At 38.7% G+C, this 21,661-nt stretch overlaps 1 pseudogene; it reads left to right on the forward strand.

Moving 5' to 3' along the window:
• The first annotated feature begins 14,297 nt into the window (after positions 1-14,297).
• On the forward strand, positions 14,298-15,027 carry LOC118998868 (pre-mRNA-splicing factor SPF27-like; annotated as a pseudogene).
• The last annotated feature ends 6,634 nt before the right edge of the window (positions 15,028-21,661 follow it).

Consider the following 21,661-nt stretch of genomic DNA (forward strand, 5'->3'; position numbering starts at 1 on the left):
AAATAGAAGTCATCTACAAACTCACTACCGAAGATTACTGCCCCTAACATTTGGGTGGATATACTCACTTTCTGTTTGTTTATGTGTATGTAAAAATATATGTAGTTCAAAATCTAATGTTATTACTTGAAGGTGGAGACATCTGACTTTATTTCTGTATAACTTAACTCGTTCACAAGTCTCCCTTTTCGCATTTGTAGGGGAAAATAAACTTGAGCTTTCCATTTTAAGACGATTGAAACACTTTTCATTTAACTCAATCACTTCAGCATTAGCTCACTATCATTATTTTGAATATTCAACCTCTTCCTCTTTTTCTCCTCTTTCTGCTGGTGATATGATGATGCTCTGGTTTGAACGTGCCCCACCCCACCACCAAATTCATATGCTGAATTGCAATTACCAAAGTGATGATATTAGGAGGTAGAGCCTTGGGAAGTGATTAATTAGGTCATGAGGGCAAAACCCTTAAGAAAGGTTTCAAGTATAGTTCCCTGGTACTTATCAGTAGGTGAGAATACAACTAGAAGTCTGCGACTTGGAAGATGGCCTTCACCATAACATACTAGAACCTGATCTGAGACTTCTAGACACCAGAACTGTGAGAAGTGTTTCTGCTGTTTCTAAGCCACTGACTCTGTTGCATTTTGTTAGAGCATCCCAAGGGAACTAAGCCAGTTGCGGTGGTGGGGAGGTCCCAGCTTGTGTACAGAATAGGCATGGTATTTGGGTGTAGGCGTCCGTTCCTAATCCGCTGCTGATGTTCACTTGACACAGGCAGTACATGGTAGTTTCTCCTGCTGAGACCATTTCTACATCCTACTCTGCCCATGATGGAGAAAGGTGCTCTGTGGGTCAGCCTTGTACTGAAGTTCCATGTGGCAACTAACATGTAAATAGGGAGACCATGTCATTTATTCTCTAGCTGGGATGCTTTTTTAATGAAAACAAGTGCTATTGATATTTACAGTAGTAAAATAATAGGTGAAAACTATAACTGTCCAGGGAAATGGAGATATAAGGTCTTACAAGTATAAGTACTTTTATGCTTTGGATTTCCTCCTGGAATTTCACCAGTACAAAAAGACATTTATATGCCCCACTACACTAATGCCCTTAAGGACTGCCTTACTCATTTTGGGCTGGTGGAGCAAATTACCATAGACTAGATTGGCTTAAACAGCATAAGTTAAGTTCTCAGAGATCTAGAGTTGGAGAGCTCCAAGGTCAGCGTATTCAGGCTCTGGTGGGGGATGTTTCTGGTTTGCAGGGGCCATGATCTTGTTGTTGTATCTTCAAATGGCAGAGAGCAATGAAATAGGAAGCAACTCTCTCCTGTCTCTTCTTTTAAAATCATCAATCAGTGTGGTGGCAACTTTCTTCGCAAGTGAGCCCGTCCACCACGGATGAGAGTAAACATAACAGAGATATGATGTGATCTACTTGGGGAGGATAGGTGGCCATTTTCCCAGAGGAAAAAGGATGTGAGCAGTGGCTAGTTTCTCAGGGGGGAAAAAGCTTTGAGCCCCTTCCTCCAAGGGCTTTTATTGTGTTGTAATACACAGAAATATAGGGCGACAAGGATCAAACAATTGATAACATTTAAAAGAAATCTGAGGGCTTAGTATGAATCAGAGTCTGTCAGGAACAGAGTTTTAGGATTTCCTGCTTGAACCCTTAACATAAGAATGAAAACACTCTTAGCAGAGTGGATTTCACAGGTTTATCAGGAAGTCTTTGTGATGCCAGATTTTTCCCCTGACATGCTGTAGCAAGGCAAGGAGCTGCATCCCTCCCCATCAGGTATTCAGTCTTAAGTGGATTACAGCCAGGAAGCACTTCTCCCAGAGAACCTGGGGACTCAGGCTATGTCAAAGCCAGGAAGGGTAGGCAAGAGTCCATTGCTCCCTATTGCAGCCCCTGAGTCTTTCCATGAAGGCCTCCCAAGTGATCGAGTCTGGTTTAGGTTACCCCCCGCTGTCAGGAGTCTTACCCCCTCATTGACTTCTGACCAAGCTTTGGGGGCAGGGAGAGGAAACTGAGGCAACGTTTGCTGCCAGAGACAAGCTTTGCCTCCTGTGGCTGGCACTCCAAAGGTCGTCCCTCGCCCTTCGCCACAAGGGGTAGAGTTACAATTTCTAAAACCAGGAAGAGCGGTCTATAACAAATCAGCCCTGGCTGGTGTGGCTCAGTAGATTGAGTGCTGGCCTGCCAACCCAAGGGTCGCTGGTTGAATTCCCAGTCAGGGCACATGCCTGGGTTGCAGGCCAGGTCCCCAGTGGGGACTACATGAGAAGCAACTACACATTGATGTTTCTCTCCCTCTCCTCTCTCCCTTCCCTTCTCTCTAAAAAAATAAGTAAATAAATTATTTTTTAAATAAAATAAAATCATTAATCACATCATAAGGACTTTATCCTCATGATCTAATTACCTCCCAAAGGCCCCATCCAACACCATGACTTTTGTATTAGAGTTTCAACATATGGATTTTGGTGAGACACAAATATTTATTCCATAGCATGATTCAAACCCAGGAAGGGCAGAATCAGATTTAAATAACTTAAATGCATTCATGATGTCTCTCTGATCTCCTTTCAAATTCTGATTTCTTTCCTCATTCTAGTCTTCAACTGGTTAAATAATTTTAATTGATTTTTAAAAAGAAAAAGGGAGGGGGGGCAAGTGAGAGAGAGATTTGTTATTCTACTTATGCATTCATTGGATGTTTCTTGTGTGTACCCTGACCTGAGATTGAACCTACAAACTTGGCATATTGAGACAATGTTTTAACCAACTGAGTACCCAGCCAAGGTGCTAAATCATTCTTACTGCAAGAGAAATATGATTGTATCTTGGAGAAGCCAATCACATAGAGGTGAATAGCATCTTATCTGTAGCCAAATTGCATGAATTAAAATATCAGCTCTATATTAAAATTACCTAACCTCCAGTGCCTCAGTTTCTTCATCTACAAAACAGCAATAATAATCCAGCACCTACTTGCAACAATTAAATTTACCCGCTGTGGAGCATTATCATTTTAATTATATGCTACTTTGCATGCATCCCTCGTCTGTGACTTTCTCAGGTTTGAGTCCTCACGGCTCTGGCTCATGATCTTCCACTCCAAAGATTCATGGGAAAACTCACAGAAAAAATGGCCTACCTTAATCCTTTAGTTTTTACATACAAATGTGCTTTGGCTTGTAGATTGTTGCTTTTTAATTACATTTTAAAACCCTATTTTGAAAGTTAAAGGAAGAATTGATCACTTTTGTAAGATGCTTCCATAGTTCTTTCCCCAGAGCAACAGGTGTCCACCATTGAGCTTGGTCTCAATGGTAGGAGGGTATAGAAATTAAAATATAGTTATCAAAAATGAAAAAGATAAATTATATTTATATTTCAAAATATTCTATTGTCTACAAATACAATTTTGAAAATGTGATTATCCATTACATTCTACATGCTGATGGTAATCTATTCTACCATTTCACTCAATATATAATTTATAATAATTACGGTAGTAGAATTTATAATGGTAGTAGAATTTATTCACAATCTTGGAACACTTAGAATTGTTTTATTAATTTGATATAAATTTGAGATGCATACAGCCTTATAGAAAAATTGTACATAAATGTCTTAAACATGCATTTATAGAGATGAATTTGCTATACCAAAAGGTATTTTATATATTATATATATTATATATTATATTTATATATGTGGTGGCAAATATATATATTGTATATATATATACTATATATATATAATATTTGGTTGGTCTTTAGTTAAGATGATCTTGTATGAACAGTTATTAAGTTGAAGTCAGAGAGTTCACTACGTGAATATGAGCTTCTGGATGGTTGGAAATCTGGAACACGTGGTCCATTCTCAACAGGAATGGGGTTTTGTTAACACTAAGTCAAGACTGAAAACCAGAAGGTTTTCAAATACCTATGAACACTCTTTGTAATGGTGTATATTATCTGTGACTATAAAGTCTTCACGAATTTTAATGCAAGCCAATAATATAAAACAGAATTGAATTTCTTTCTTTAGAGGGCCATATAATAAATATTTTAGACAGGCCATATGGTCTCTGTTGTAGTTTCTCAACTTCGGAAAGCAGCCATAGGCTGCTTGCAGCCATAGGCCTTAAGCTATACATGAATGAGAGTGGATGTGTTCCAATAAAACTTTATTTGTAACACAGACAGTGGTCCAGATTTAGCATTGCAGCTGCAGCACATTTTGTGAAAGAATCATGCATTAAAAATATGGGTAATCCCAACCAGGAAGGACCCAACTCTTCATGTATTGCACCACGAGGGGCTGTGTACTTGTGTTAGGAACGTAGGAAACAAGAATAGCTGACTTCAGTTATACTATATTTTTCCCACATCACATGGCTACTTTCTTATGGCAGATACAGGACTTAATCTAATCCACAATGATTGTTTTTCTGTGTAGGTAACCATATGTTTGTGTTGAGAAGAGAGGATTCCTGTCATTTGTAGCAATGAATAATCTTAAACCATAGAGTATGTTTTTTATAAAAGTTGAATCAGCTGATATAATCATTAGCATTACAGGAAAATTCACCCATACTATATAACAAAAACATGGTATATATATTGATCTGTTTTATTTTAACTAATTTCATAGATTTTTAGAAGAAGACAACTTTGTCTTTTTGCCTTAATTTGTATTTTATAGATTTTCCATATGGTTGAAGCTTTTCTTTCTTATTATTTGATAGCTTACAATAAGAACTAGGTCCCCAATGAGTTTCTTATCTGCCTGGATTGACTGGACCATAGTGTTGACTGGATGTTACTGACAGCACCTCCCCTCACCCCCAAATAGGAGTAACTGACATCTGACACATTTTTGTAGCCCATGAAGGAGACAGTTAGGACTTTAGCAAGGGAAAGTTTATTGAGCTCCACAAACATCCTGTAGACATGTTTGTCTTACACTCTATCTGCATAGTAAGCCAAATATAAGACAGTAGGTGATCCTAATTCCACATCGGATTTCTCCTCACTTCCTACTGTTAGTGCTGCTAGTTAGCTAATTATTAGTAGTAAAGCACAGCAAAGGAAATTAGACATGGAGAGTGAGTTTAATCAACTGGGTAGCGTGAACCTATTTGCTTCTCCAGGAAGTTACAGTTTCACACACAGGAGATTATAGTATTCCTCCACCAAGGAGATGAACACTTCTCTTTCCCATCTTCCAATACCAGATTGTTGGGGAGCACAGGGGAAGGTGGTTGACCAAAGATGCCTGTTAGTCTAGATAGGTGGTACGCCCATCAAAAAACCCACAGAAGCTTGGGAAGTTGACTGGTTCTTTTGAATAAACATCTAGTCCATCCCAAAGCCAAGCTACTATAATCCCAGAGGAGCAAAGAAGTGCGCTCTCTCTCTCTCTCTTTCTGACCTGCATTTTTTCCGTGTGTTCACATACTCTCTCTTGCCCAAGAACACACCCAGGAGCATATGAGTCTAGCAGCCACTGTGGCCTGCACTGATGCCGTGGGCTCCAAAAGACTAAGCTTTAATATGAAGCAGAAATTCTGGACACTGGCCTTTGCTTTGGCCTTGCTAAAGACAAGGTTGGACTTATTCCATGGTGAGATGGACGGAGATGGGACATTGGAAACCCAGGGGGCAGCTTCTATTTCCACACAAATAAATCATCTTGCCAAACCCCAGTCTCCCATGCATGACTCCTTGGAACACCTTTCTTATGATCCCATGGAAGAGCCTAATTTCCACCAACAATATTAGCATGCAAATGTAGCCGCCTACCTCAGGCTTTTCCTCTTGCCACAGAAAGATGAGAGCCAATGGATCTACATGCTCCCAGACAAGTTGGCTGGATTACCTGGTGGTCAGTTTAGTAATGACCCCTTGCTTCCCTAGGAGTATTAGGAACCCACCCTCCCTCCCAGAATCCAGGAACTAAGGATTTCCCTCCGTGATGGAACGTTAACACACAAGCCTTTGCCTCTAGATATGTTTTCTCAGTCATCTGAACTAAGAAAGGGAACATCAATTTGTGTGTGAGTGTGTGTAAACAGGCTAGTCCAACATTATCTTTTTGAGTTTCAAGAAAATATGTATTTTATTTTCACATATTTTAAACACAATTTGTTTTCATTTATTTAAGAGAGGTATACTGAAAATTCATTTTTCTCTTCAGATATTTAAGTGCACAATGTTATTTTGGACAGTGGATTTGCCCTTCTGCCATAATTTGCATATGTTTTCAGATTAATTTTATTACATTGCACTTACATGACGTTATATGAAATAAATATGTTATATTTTGTGTATTAATAATTTTTGTTTACATGTCAGAGAAATAGAGAAAAAGTAAATTACCTTTAAAAATGTCATTCCAAATATAACAGCATGGAGTGAGATAAAAGTTTTAAGTACCAAACCACTGAGTTTTCTATGAAATATTGGTAAGTGATATGCATGGCTTTGATTGAGTCATGGAATATCATTCATTCAAGAATTAATATTGTAAAGCCAGTATTTCAGTATACAATTTGGCCCTCACTCACTGCTTTGGCATCATCTCCTTCAAGTTTTTCTACAATTAATATATATTTAAAGCATCTTATTTGTCTTATTTTACTTTATAGCACTTATTACCAACTGATTTTATAGTTTTTCTATTTTTGTTATTTGAATTCACTGAAGCTTGGGATCTATAGAGGCAAGAATTACCATCTTTTTTGTTTACTACTTTATTTTCAATACCTAGAACAGTATATACTTGAAATATACTAGACACTTATTAATTTTTGAAAAATGAATAAATGCTGATTTAGGAAAGAAGCCAAGATCAATATTTAGATTATTACTAATAAAGCCTTATACTTATAAAGCACCTAAGACTTTCTAAGGAATTTTAACTATATCAATTTAATTGCCCTTGGTAAGAATCTTTCTGGAAAATAAAACAAGCTATTTTTGTACACATTTTACATACAAAAAAATCTGTCACTTTGGAAGTTTGTGTGACTTCTCCAAGTTAACCATCTTGGTTACAGGAGGAACGACGATCTTTCCTTCTTTTTTCAGACTTGAAAACTGGTTTTGGTGTAGTTATCCTTTTAAAAATAAGTCATTTCTGGTTATAATATTAGGGTAACTAGTCCATGATAGCATGACTACGTAATTCTCATACCTGGAGATCACTGGCGCTATAAACTGATGAACTTCCTTTGATAGTGAAACAGAGGCAGGCACATAAAAGGGAAAAGTTAACCGGGTCAAGTGTTGAGTGTGCCTGTTGAATATATCACACACATGCACACCTTACATGTGCACATACAAGAGGGCACATCACTGGACTTTCAAAGTGGACATCACTGGACATCACTAAATAACAACACATCACCGGCTATTCTGCCATCGATTCTGGTGAAAGCATTTTCATCATCCTAAAGTCTCATTTCTTCTTTTCACCTCAATTTATCACTCCTTATCTTACACTGAAAAAAGAACTTTCTATTTATGGGATTCAAGAACTAATCTCCTGACCCCCTATTTTTGCCAATCACATTTACCTGAACTCATTAGCATGAAAACAAACGTGATCACCTAAGGAGATTTTTGGTTCCTGCCTTTACAAGAAAACAAAGACCAGAGGTCGGATCCCTTCAGCGAGTAACAAAATAGATGATTTGCCTTTCTGAAGCTGCTTAAAAGCCTGAGGTGGTTTCAATTACTCACCAAATACGTATATCTCACGTGTTAACCAGTGACAGTACAAAACAACAAAAGAATAATGGAACTTCTCATTCAACTCAGCTCTATTATATACAATGCAGAGATGTGCTCTTCACACTAAAGCAGACAATGAATGCACATTGTGTAACACTCAGTCTTAAAAATAGAGACGTGTGGGTAGCCAAGTATCTGCTGTGACAAAGATCTCATCTACTAATTATCTGCAGCACATTTGGGTCCCCTGACTGCTACCCCAATCTTTTTACAATTCACCAGAGGGTGATTCTGGCAGGTTGTCAGCGGGCAAACAGGGAAATGAGTTAGAAAACATTAATAAAGGTTGAAAATAACAGCTTTTATGCTTTGAGCTCATCATTCAAGTATAACAAAAACTGTTAAGATGAGGAATAGGGACAATAGGCAGAGAAGGCAAGACAGGAAGAAACAAACGCCTAAAATGACTGTAAAGTTACATTTGTGAACCTCTTTTCAATATATCTGTTAGAATTTTTTCTTGAAGTTGTCTTATATTTTTTCCTCCTTTGGAAGGTGAACAAGTGAAATTGCACACTCTGCAATAGTGTAACATTTCTGTTTCAGTTCTAAATACAGCAAAATTCTGTCCATTTCAACATAAAAAATAACAACATACTATTAAGTTTACAAAAAAAAAGGAACAAAATGAGAATAGCTGTAATGATACCCAGAAAAACAAAACCATAGCATAACATAGCTTTTCTATGATTAACAGGCATAATTCCATTATCAAGATGGAATTCCTAATGTTACTTATTTTACCTCCATTTACTAACATGTATTTCTGGAATTTCTACAACATTTATATGCAAAATATGTGACTGTTGTGTTCAATATGTATTTAAACTACATATTAACTCAATGAAACACCAACTTTAAGGAATTCTGAAAGGTATGCAGTCTTTTCAGCGTGAAAATGTATGTCAGTCCTGGTGTAATGGAAAGAATAGGACAGAGTAAAACAACGGAGTTTTAACTTTTCTCTCTTCCATTTACCAGCTCTGTGACTTTGGGTGTGTTAAATTCTAAGGACATCAAGGTATTTTTTTCTGCAGAACAGAGCTCACAGGGCCTCCTTTACAAAGGTGCTTTCTTTTTTTTTTTTTTTGAAAGATTTTATTTATTTATCTTTAGAGAGGAAGGGAAGGAGAGAAGGAGAGAAATATCAATGTATGGTTGCCTCTCGTGAGTCCCCTGCTGGGAACTGGCCTGCAACCCCAGGCATGTGCCCTGACTGGGAATCGAACCACGATCGTATGGTTCACAGGCCCGCGCTCAATCCACTGAGCTACACCAGCCAGGGCTACAAAGGTGCTTTCTGAAGCAGTAGGAACCTCACGGTGCCTGACTCAGCTCAAACACTCATCTCAGCATCTGATAGTAAAAGCTGTGTAATCTCACAACTTTTGTATATTGTGTAAATTTATAAAGGAAAAATGAAAAACATGTTATAAGGAATACAATGGTTTCTCTACTCTTAAAAAATGTATAACTTGGTATTAAAATATACAATTTAATTAGCTCAGTGGATTGAGCGCGGGCCTGCGAACCAGACGATCGAGGTTCGATTCCCAGTCAGGGGCACATGCCTGGGTTGCAGGCCGGTTCCTTGCAGGCTAACTACCAGCAGGGGACGCACAAAAGGCAACCATACATTGATGTTTCTCTCCCTCTCTCCTTCCCCTCTAAAGATAAATAAATAAATTAATTTAAAAAAATCAAAATATATATATATATATATACAATTTATTGAAATGAGACTCATTTAATGAAAATGATTGATTTTAACATACTTATAGAGTCATAATGTTCATTTAATATCATTGTAAAAAATAATATAACAGACCTGGTTGGTATGGCTCAGTGGATTGAGTACTGGCCTGTGAACCAAAGGGTCACCAGTTCCATTCCCAGTCAGGGCACATGCCTGGATTTCAGGCCAGGTCCCCAGTAGGGGGTGCATGAAAGGCAACCTCACATTGATGTTTCTTTGCCTCTCTTTCTTTCTCCCTTCCCCTCTCTTTAAAAATAAATAAATAAATAAATTTAAAAATATAATATAACAAGCTTATTTTAACCCTGATACATGTATATTTTAGATAAAACATTAACTCATCCACTGTTAACATTTTTACACACATGTGCTTCCACAAAAGGTCAATTACTTCAAGTATAATTTTCAGACCCACTTTTTTGGCCATTCAACATTCTACACTGGTGATCTATACATAGGCACAAAGATCTAGTTCATTTAAACAAAAAGCTAAATCGCTTTCTGTCATATAAATATAACATTATTTATTTGTTTGTTTTGGTGGATGCTTAGCTTCCTTTAAATTTGCTGTTTTAAACAATGTTTTTAGCAAGGGTCCCCGTACATACCTCCTTGCACACATGTACAAGAATATTGTCAGGCTGTGTTCCCAGAAGCGTAATTTCTAGGAAGTTGTCAAATGTTTAAACTAATCGGTATCCTAGAGGTCTTCTCACACTATGAAATCATTTTTCTGAGGTGCAATTAAACAAATAAGTAGGAAGGCAGAAAGTAAATTTCCAGCCTTCTGAACCTTATTTCTGTGCTCTTGACAGTGTGTCACTAATCTTCATCTACCTGTCTTTTTATTTGCCACAGAGGTGCTTGTAGACTTGTTCTCAATATAACCCCAGAAAGCAAGCACCCCCTTAAACTTAATTGAATGATACCACAATGTCATTGACTAGGCATTTTCACGAGGTTGCAAGGTCATGGGCCTGGAAATCGGGAGACTTCAACTGCACTATTACTGTTCAATACTTCCAAGCCACTGCACAATTTACATAACTTCCATCTCTCCACCTCCTCCTTAGACTTTCATTGGCCCCATGAACCTTCCATTTAACATTCCTCATTGGCTGTCTCACAGGCATATCAGATTTAGTACATCCAGAATTCAATTCTCGTTCTCTTCTACTCCTTTTGCCATCCTCCATCCTTTCTACCTCAGTAAACATCCCAATAAGAAGCACCCTGTAGCTCAAGACCAAAATCTGACAGATTCTCTCTAACTCCTGATGTGAAACATTTTCTCAAATCAGATGTATTTTGCTACCACAAGCTTATTCTAAGCCTGAATACCTGGTCCAATGCTGTCATTTCTAATTATGTTTCCTACTACCCTTTCCATATCATTCTCTGGCTAGCAGTTAGAATTTATTTAAAAATATAAATTGGATTATATCACCACTTGATTTAAGCCCATGAAAGTCTCCTTATTGGTCTTAGAATAAAATTCAAGTTCCTTACCAAGGTCTAACTAGTTTCATCTGTGCCCCTGTCTCTTTCACTGACTGTGTCCCTGATACACTGGTCTTTTTTCATATCCTTACTTATGCCAAGTTCTTCCCTACCTCAGGGCCTTTGCACATACTCTGTCTTCTGCCCAGGTCACTCTTTCTCCAACACCGCCCATGGCTGACTCATTCTCATTCTTTGCATACCTGCCAAAATGTAAGTTCCTCACAAAGGCCTCCATAACCAATCTAATCTATAATAAGTCTCCACACACTTTATAGAGCTCTGCTTTTTGAGTAGGGCAGCCATAACAAAATACCACACACCAGGTAACTTACACAATACAAATTTATTGTCCCACAGTCCTGAAGGCTGGAAGTCCGAGTTCAAGGTGTCAACAGAGTTGGAGCCTTCTGAGGTCTGTGAGAAAAAAACCTGTTTCATGCCTTTCTTCTAGCTTCTGGTGGTTTGCTAGTAATCTTTGGTATTTATGGCTTATTGAAACATCACCCTTGTATCTGCTTTCATCCTTACATATTGTTCTGCCTGTGATCGTGTTTATATCCAAATTTCTCCTTTATAAGGACAGCAGTTATATTGGATTAGGAGTTCACTTTACTCCTTTTTTTGTCCTCATCTTAAACTAGCTGATTACATCTTCAACAAACCTATTTCCAAGTAAGATCACGTTGTGAGGTATGGGGAGCTAGGGCCTGAACATATGAATTTGGAGAAAATAAAATTCAATGCATAATAATCACTTCTCAAAATGTGTGTATCTATATATGGGTTATACATATATGCACGCACACATACATGTGTGTTCATTTGGTTAATGACTACAGAAGACAGTTTTTTCTTTCTTTTTTATTATTTCATTTTTTATTTACATGTATATACCCAATACCCTCAGTAGGCTTTGCACCTAATAGATAGTCAATAAATATTTATTGTTTTTCTACACATTTAATTACATGAGTTATAAATTCTATTACTGCTCTGAATTGTGTGACTTTTGCTTTTGTTATGCCCCATTTTATCATAATCCAATGCTATGCTAAGGCAAAGTTTTTAATATGTAACCATATGCCAAAATAATGCAAACATAAATACAGTTCAGTTTTACTGTTTCCTAAATAATTCAAATTAAAATATGTATGCTTTTAGAAAGGACATGGAAGAATTACCAGAGTTCACTTAGTAATTTTTCAGCCAGCTTTCAATTGACTTTAGCTCTGAGGCATGAGATCTAAGAATAATGTAAAATGTAACTCCGCTGTATTTTATGCTGGACAAGAGACACTTAAAAGAACTCACGTTTATGGTTCAAAATATCACTGCTGTGCACCATACTGTTAGCAGAAGAACTGTTTGTCCTCCTTCTGCTGCCCATCCCACTCCACACCCAGAGCCCCACATCCCGTTAGAGCCTAGTTTCTGAATAAATTCAGTCCTACACTTACTCTCTTTTTCCTCAGCCTTCTCTTACTTGCCCTTTCCCCCCAGTTCCATCCCCTATGCTGTCAAAAAAGCACAAGCCTCCCAGCGTGATAAGGCTTGTTTTAAATCTTCAACTCGATTATTGGATCTGGTCACTCGACCCAGCCTCCTTGATATTTCCCCTCCGTTTTACATCACTCCTGTCACTTCTGCTAGATGAATCTTCCCAAAATGCCATTTTCATTATTCCACTTCCTTGATTTAAAACTATATTGGTACCATATCACTTCTTGGACAAAGCTTCAATTCTAAGTCTCCATTAATTAGCCTTACATTGCTCATCCTTTTTTTTTCTAACTGTAATTTCTCAAACTGAAACCATCTGCTTTATTTTCCCAACAACTCTTGTCAGTTTCAACTCTATTTATGTCGCTTTTCATAGTGAGAAAGACCTGCCTACATTTTCCTGAAAAAAAAAATTCAGCTCTATCCAGTCATTAAGTTCCAGCTAAAGAAAGTAGCTGGACTCTTCTGGTCCATACAGTATTCTCTGTCTAAACTCCAACAGCAATTTTAGTTAGGTAGCAGCATGAGAAAAGATTTTTAGTTAAATGAGTGACCATTAGACTTCTGGTTCGAAAACTGTGCTTTTTCTCATTCTTCAAAACTCAGTAAATACATAGAACTATTATCGGCACAATTAACAACTAAGCCTGAACTAAATGAAATTAGTTAAGGCAAATCTTTAAATGACTCTGAATTTATGTCATGTATATACTATGCTCTTTATATTTTTTCTATACTATTACCATTTTAAAGCTTAAGTACTTTCTTCATACCAGTTTTTATGTGTAAATTAGATAAAATTACAAGATTTCATAAGAAATATACTACTTTTAGAATAAACCAATAGATCTATGTAACCCTTGGTAGAAAGCTTTAAAAAACATGTCACAGAATTACAGGAGCACAAATCACAGAAACTGTAAAGCTATAGAAAGTACATGAAAAAATTACTGAATTTTCCTTTATTCATTCTAGATTAAGTTTTCTCTGATAATTTTTTTATTTCATACCTAGCTACTTTATTTTTTAACAATGTACAAAGGCATTAATGGATTATTATGCTGCTTCTTCATGAGTTTTTAACAGTGTAATATTGATATTACGCTGGGAAAATGGAAAACACAGACATAAAAGAAGATTAACAGGCTACAAAGGAGTGTTAATTCTGAATGCATTTCCTAAAAAAATGGCAAGAATGATCTCAGCTATACAGAGAACACATTATTCTATGACATATGTAGTGAAAATACATTAGATGCAAGGCCTGTATGCAACAACATTAATTTTACTGATGCTTTTTAACAACTGTAAGAAGTTGTTAAAAACTTCTTAGAAAGCATAAAATTTTACACTTTCATTGATTGTTCGAGGCTGTGTTCTGTACTAGCCTATAAATACTTCTTAAGTTAGCGGCCAGCCTGTGTTATCTACTATTGTACCCCAGCATCCAGACCAGGCTGCCGATACTGTAGGCACTGGCCTCATGTGGCTACCCTACACCTGGTATATGGCTAGTCCACACTGATCTGTACCCTAAGTAGAATACCCACGGAATTTTGAAAGCTTAGTTACATAAAAAATTACAGTCTCAAATTTTACGTTAAAATAATATTATACATATATAGGGTTAAATAAAATGTACGCAAATGAAATTTAGCTGTGTCTTTTACACTTTGCTTAGTATAGAAACTACAAAATTTAAAATCGCACAGGCAGACATAATGAAACGGGCCCGAGCCTGTGCAGATTCAGAAAACCCCGGCAAACTTAAGAACCGCGGCACCGGCTTGGTGGCTGCAGACGTTGTGGGTGCGGGGCAGGATTTTCACCAACGTTATCAAATCCCGGGTGCGCAGGAAGCACGCGTGCGTGCTGGTGAAGGAAGAAACTCACAGATACTGACTGCTAAGGATTACCTGGCCTATCTGACAGCCCTGAATTATGCTGCCTTCGAAATTGACGTCATAAGAATTGAATTTGAAAAACTGGCTTCTGGACAACCAATGAATTGCTCAGTCTGTGAAACGATCCGGACTTCAGCGCCTTCCTCGGGTCACGCACGAAATTGACATCACTGCACGGTAAGAATGTGTAAACGATTCTGTGGCCCGGTTGAGCATCCAGCGGTTCGAATTGAGAATCTGGAACTAATGTCACAGCATGGATGCGAAGCCTTGGGAAGTATGTAATGACAATTTAGTTCCTATGATTGAAAGTGCACAGAAAGAGCTCCAGAAGTTAAGGAAACATAATTGGAGAGTTAAACTGGCAGCAAAAAACCATACACCTCACCGCTGGATCTAAATGAAGAGAAATGGAGCCAAAGCGGGTATCTTTGGTAAATAAGAATTATAAGATTGAAATGACTTTGTACAATTAACCGATGAAGTCTTTCAAAGGAAGCAGCAGCATGGAGAGACCAACGTGGAAAACATCAGACAAGACTTCTGAAAAGACAGACTAATGTGGCGGGTAGAAGTCAGGGAAGCTGGGCTTCCACAGCAGGTTGGGAGCCTGCGCTAGGATAGACAGCAGAGTCTTAGAGAAGTCACCAGCGCTTAGGTGTTTTACCGTGAAAATGAACTGATACATTCTACTTGTAAATTAGCAAAATAAAAGATTTCAACTTGCTGGTAAAAATAAATAAAATTGCTCGCGTGGCTTGCATTATATTCCTACTGAGCAGAGCTGTGTTTCTATCGACATCGTGCTTAATACAGTGTAGACTTTCAATAAAGTCCCTCAATTAAATAAGTGGACATATGCCAAAATACGTTAAAATAGCGGGATTTTGACACAGTTACTCGTTGTCAGTTTATAAGATTAGCTATTCAAATTATACTTTTTAATTCTAGAAAATTTCTCGAAGTATTTTTTCTTTATGCTCAACAAAGCTAACTTTTAAAAAAATATCCTACTATCATTCACATTATACAATACAGCACAAATAAATTTTAGTTTTTCATGGGATGCCTATGTGACATATTAACACTTACTTTTGAAAAAAATCTAAATTTCCAATGTTTCACATTGAAACAAATTATGTATTCCTTACTTTATTTAAAACTATTATTACCATTTCCTTTTAATTCATGGAGTGTTTTGACATTGTTCATCTTTTTGATGACATCTACTATCAGACTTACAAAAACTGTTTTACCAATCTGATCTGAAATAAAGGTATATGCTGATATTGGCATACACCCCTGGCAAGGATACCCTGCCTCTAACTGTTCTACAGATGTCTTGTTCCCTGACACACCGGTTCTATTACCAAGAACCAACCTACACATCTAAGTTGGTACTCATCAACAAGATCAAAGCTCTCTTGAGTTAATTGCAAAAATTTAATAAAGTCTGGGAATGTCCAGTGGAAATACAATTAAATTAAGAATTACAGTTAGAGCACGTTTTTTGAGAGCACCATTTTACCATCTGCTTCTCCTCTACCTGCAGCATCTGTGGTCGATAAAATTGAGATATTAATCTTAATGACAATGAATGATCATGAATCCTGACAGAACACACAAGCAGATGAGCTTTCCAGCAGCACAAGGAAATATAGAATTGTTAAGCTGCATTTTATTCGTCCAGAAAATTTTAGAATTGGCCTACGAAATACAGCCCAGCCCAACAGATGCCTTGAGAGGTTAACCGACTGTTCATCGTTCCAAGTGAGATCACTGTGGTCCTCGTCCAATTCTTTTCCCATTATAGCACACGGCCCTTCCTTCGCTCTGAATTAATTTCATAGGACACAGCCATATTGACTGACTGAACTAGATTTCAAACAGCCATCAGAGTTTCTTCAACTTGGCATGTAAGAGAAATAACCTGTAGGACAGAGCAAAATGACTTAAATTCAATGAGAACAGTGAAATAAATTATCGCAGCTAGAGATATTAATGAATCATTTTTAGCGTGTTAGCTGCCAAGGACATTGTTTTATTTTTTATACTTCTGTATCTGCATTTTTCTTCTGTATTTGTGAACATATTTGTCTTAATTAGAAACTGAAATCATATGAGGAGTCATTCCCAAATCTTTATGCTTTTCCTCTTCTAAATGCCTTAGAATCATTATTCCTATCAGTTGTTTGACATGTGATTATTTTACACAATTTTTAGTAATTCGGGCATTCACCTTTAACTAGAGCATGATGACAAGTGTTTTGAGAACAGCGATTATGCTTTATAAATCATTATGTACTAACAGATTCTCATCAGAGGTCTAATACTCAGTGGAATGCATCGTACATATTAGACAATCAATGGATGCAAGTTGATTGGTTGCTATAGGTTGTCTCCCTTCACTGAGTTTTTGAGAGGGAGGTTAATATATTCAAGATGTTGTAGGAAAGATGTCTGTTGAGGGAATTAGCAATTGGCAATACTTATTGTTAATTATGTGTCATAGGGACCCTTAACCAAATACAGAAGTGAGGGGCAGGTTATACAGTTCTCTACACCTGGATTCCATAAAGTTTATTTATATAAACTCTGTGGCCTCCCATCTCTGCAGTATTTGGGGGGGGGGATTATAGGTCATAGCACTTTACAGACAATGTCGTATTTACGTTTATGGCATCCTCTGATTGTTGAGAAGGGGCTAGTGCTTAGCCCATTTCTCTTTATTGCCACAGGGCAATATATATAAGCAAAGAGAGTCTGAATCATTTATACAGAGCTGCACCATAAGGCAATGAAAGAGGCAGGTGCAGGTCTCAGATGGTTGTCTAAGTCCAAATTCCACGCTCTATCTGCTAGATAATCCTGCCTTCCCTCTCAATAGAATATTTCCCTAGATAGTTCCTGAAACATTTATAGCAGAAGCCTGTGGAGTGACTGTTATAGAAGTATGTGGAAAACTTCCAGGCATCTAAAAATGTAAGGAATGGCCACATTTCACTTTGGGTATTCACATTTGAGAAGCAATGTGTGGTTTTTCCCTCCCCTCAAATATTCAAAAGTTTGATCTAAGGCAAAAGTTTTACTATTCCTCCCTAAACCAGAGGAATGAAAATATCCATGAATTTTCATCAGTTTGCTGTAGGCAGAAATTTGCCAGTCTGCAGGAAAATGGCTTAAAAATCAAGCTGAGATGAAATACTTGAACTTCTTGTGCAAACCCATGAAAGTCATATTTTTCTTTATCAGCTAATATGAAAGTTTACACAACCCTACATTACTATGGCATAAAAATTACTTTTTCTGTCTAAAATATCACAAAACTGTTTCGATTCTTTCAAACATACTAGTAAAAGGACTTTTATCCCCTTAATTTTGTCCTATGCCATCATTTCCTTTTTATTCTTTGTTCCCATATTTAACAGAAACTCCCTGAAACTAACTTCCTTTAACCTCCACTGTGAAGTACAAATGGGAGGTGTGGTAAGTGGCCTAAAACTGGAGAACTTTCTTCCTCGAGCTATACAAACACTTACAAAGGCCAGAGACTTGCTTCCTGCCTAGCTGGAAATGTGATCACATTGAACTCAGCAGAGACCTCTGACTGACTTTCACCCTGAAACACAGACACAGTTTGCATCTCCCCTCCTCAGCAGCATGTGTCAACCACGCAGTGCTCCTCTGGACCACTCGGATGTCCGCTGTACTCACCACAAACAAAGCCACTGACACAGTGATGTGCTTCTCCTACTAACGGTACCGAAAGGATTCGTGTGATGACACCTCGCCCTACCTATTTCTTTGTTGCACCCAACTGGTGATCCACTTTTACCTTTATGACCTGCATCTTTCCACACTCACTTTTCAAAAATATTTTTCATTTCAGATCAGCAAGTATTTCTGGAGGCATCAATTACTTGAAAGCTTCTATAATAGATGCTATAAAATATTTATGCTTATAATTACATTAACAATGTAAACGTGATTTTATAAATCCATCCAATCATGGGCATCTATTTGTTCAATAAATTATTTAGCATTATAAGCTCTGTGCTTCCTGTTTGACAGGCTCTGAAGCATGAGATAATACTTTCACTAATACTCTCCTGCAAACCCTTTTGTGAACTTCCTTAATTATTAAAATTTGAAGCCCATGAAAAGACTAAACAAACTAGACATATCATAATGTTGAAACAAGTAAGGGTTTTTGATTTTATTATTTTTGCCTTATATATATCTCTACTTCACCTTCTCATGTAGACAGAGCCTTCTTCAGAAGTAGCCTATTGTCAGAAGAACATGTGTTTTGAGTTGCTATTTTAGCAATTGTAATTTAGTCATTGTAATTTTTAGTAATTTAGGGAAATGGTACATATTCACATTATCTTCTTTAATCCTTTCTGTTTATATCAAGCACAAAAAGAATAAAAAGCTTCCTGGATGGGTAAAGAGTACAGGTCATTATTAGTGAATAAATGAAAGTCAATTTGTACATAGTAGAAACAAGAAATGCTCATGGCCTTAGTAGTATTACAAGTCACTCTAGATTTAGGATAGCTTTTACTTAAATGTCACAAATTGACTTGTGTTTCTTTCAACACCAATGTGCACTGTGGGTTCTCTGAAAAGTAGATGCCAAGATGGCATGAAATGAGTAAGAGAGTTTTTCCCTCATGCCACAGAGGGAAAACCAGGAGGAAATGAAAAAGGCCTTAGAGAACCTTCAGATCAACATGATTCCTGAAATGGAGAAACGATCTATGGCGAGAAGATTGGTCTAAGACAGTTTGGCAAGGTCAACGGCCAATGGGAGGGGCTGAGCAGCAGTGCACCATGGGAGGACCTCCCCATCCTCTAGGAATGACTGGCCCACTGTTGTTCTCAGCACTGGCTGGGAAAGCTATGGGGAGGGGAGCCTTAGCGTGAGAGGGGAGATGAATGGCAGAGCACAGCCACTGGAGTCACTGCTTCCCTTACTTGGAACTCTGAGTGATGCAGTCTCGTGGTTTGATGCTGCCACAGGCCACCTCGTGGACCACAGAGATCTTTCCTCACAGGTTGGAAAGCCTCTCATCCACGGTTCCCATGAGCCTCTCTTCCAAACAAGAAACTCAGAAGAGGTAGTTCTGATGCAGTTGATCTCAAGACAGCAAGTGATACTCAACTTATCCTTCCTCCATTATCCATTCAGAATTCCCTTAATATCCAGCAATTGCATGTGTACATTGTTGGTGGCAGTGTTATTGGTGCAACCCAAACCTCCCTTCTCAGAAGGCCTGTATCCTTGGAAAGCATACCCGGCTCAGGCGGAAGGGTTGCTGTACATATCCATCCACAGTTCCTGTGGGACAAGAGGTTACTGCGAACCTGAATCACCTAGAGTCCACACATGGTACTCCCCATTCCTGCTGGATAAAAATAGCACCATGTCCTCTTGCTATCAAGGTCAATTGCCACTGCCAGTGTGATGACTTCTCTTCTACAGTCATGGTCTCTCAGCACGAGGGATCCAAAGTATCAAGGCAGCAGGCGTAACATGTACTTCAATGGACCTTCTTATCTGTCTCTTTACCAGAGCAGTCCCTTTTGCTTACTAGGACCTTAAACTCTGCAAAATGTAGAACACAGAGTATAGATGAAGAAAATCTTCCAGCTGGTCATCGAGTGACAATGAGGTTGTTCATGGTTCAATTCATGATTCCCAGATCCACCTATTTTTACCCCTTGGAGAAATAGCATTACCTAGAGGTCTATGATTTAATACACACTCTGCATCTTGAGGATGATTCCCTGTAATTTCAGAATGCTGACCTCTGGACTGGCACTTTGGCTGGATTTTTAGAAGTTATTCCAAAGTTCTAAACTGGGCTGCTTCTGGATGGTGCACTACGTGGTGTAGCCAGTGGATCCCGGGGTTGTCTGCCCTTTATCTCCCTCATTGTGAGATGTGCTCACTGTTTGAATGTTATGGGTACTGTTACAGAACACAGGCTGCAGCGGGGTGATTATTATTTGGCCCACCCAGGGACTCCAAAAACTATTACCAACACACACACACAAGTTTGTTATGTCTGCCGCCAGAGGAAAGATGACTTTCAATGGTAGAGATTTGTGAAAAGGAAAGGAGATATTTATTTAAAGCTATGCAGGCTTAAAGTAGTGACCTAATGTCTTCATTAAGATATCAAAGTTCTTTTGGATACCCACAGACACCCACAGTGCTTTCTTATCCCCCCCTGCCCTAATTCGGGGTACCGTAACTCCGGAAAAGATGCAAACATCTGTGTTTCAGACCACTGGCACCGTCAGCTGTGTCGCCATCCAGGCAGGATCTCTAATTAATCTAAAGCCATGTGACACCTTCTTATGGTCTACTGGCAATAGTTCTCCGTACCTATTTTCCAGGCAAAGTCTCTCCTGCTTTCCAGGCCACGTGGCCAAAGGGAGCACCCCAAAGCCACGTTGGCCTCTTCTGCCAAAGCTGCAAGAGTCTGCACTCTGGCCAAAACCACATGGTTCTTCTCTCCACCGAAGCTGCAGGGGTCTGCACTCTGGCAAAAACACGTGGATCTCTCCACAAGGCTGCGGAGAGGGTAGGGTTCCCACTCTGGCAGAGCTGAGTGGGGATTCTTTGTTAAAGCCACATGGTGATTCTCTCTATCCCCAGCTGCGGGGGTCCACACTCCGTGCAAAAACGCATGGCTCTCCTCACTGCCACAGTCGCGTGGTCCTTTCTCTTTCATATGGCTGCGGGGAAGAGGGGGTCACCACTCTGCTACAGCCGCATGGTGATTCCCTCCACCCCAGCTGCGGGTGTCCCCATTCACGTCAGAAGCGCAGGGCTCTCCTCTTCCATGGCTCTGGGTTTAAATCCCTGTGCCAATCCTCTGCAGCCCAATTTTCGACCCCTCCTACAATCAGCTACACTTGCCAGCACTCCCATATCCTTCCAGCTTTACTGGGCTGCCATAGTGAGTCTGGGCAGGTGTGGCCCCATGACATGGAGCCAATCTTCTCCAAACTCCCACGAAGGCTCTGTAACTCAGGAGACCTGCCCCACCCCCAGTCACATCTTGATGGGGGAGTGACTTCCATCCCCCTGGCTCCAGGCATGGCCACAGCTATTTAACATATTTAAACAACCAGCCAGAGGGTATAGATATATTAACTGACCATGC

This window comes from Sturnira hondurensis, unplaced genomic scaffold (genome assembly GCF_014824575.4).
Source record: "Sturnira hondurensis isolate 20B ecotype Veracruz unplaced genomic scaffold, ASM1482457v3 Scaffold0014384, whole genome shotgun sequence".
NCBI lineage: Eukaryota > Metazoa > Chordata > Mammalia > Chiroptera > Phyllostomidae > Sturnira > Sturnira hondurensis.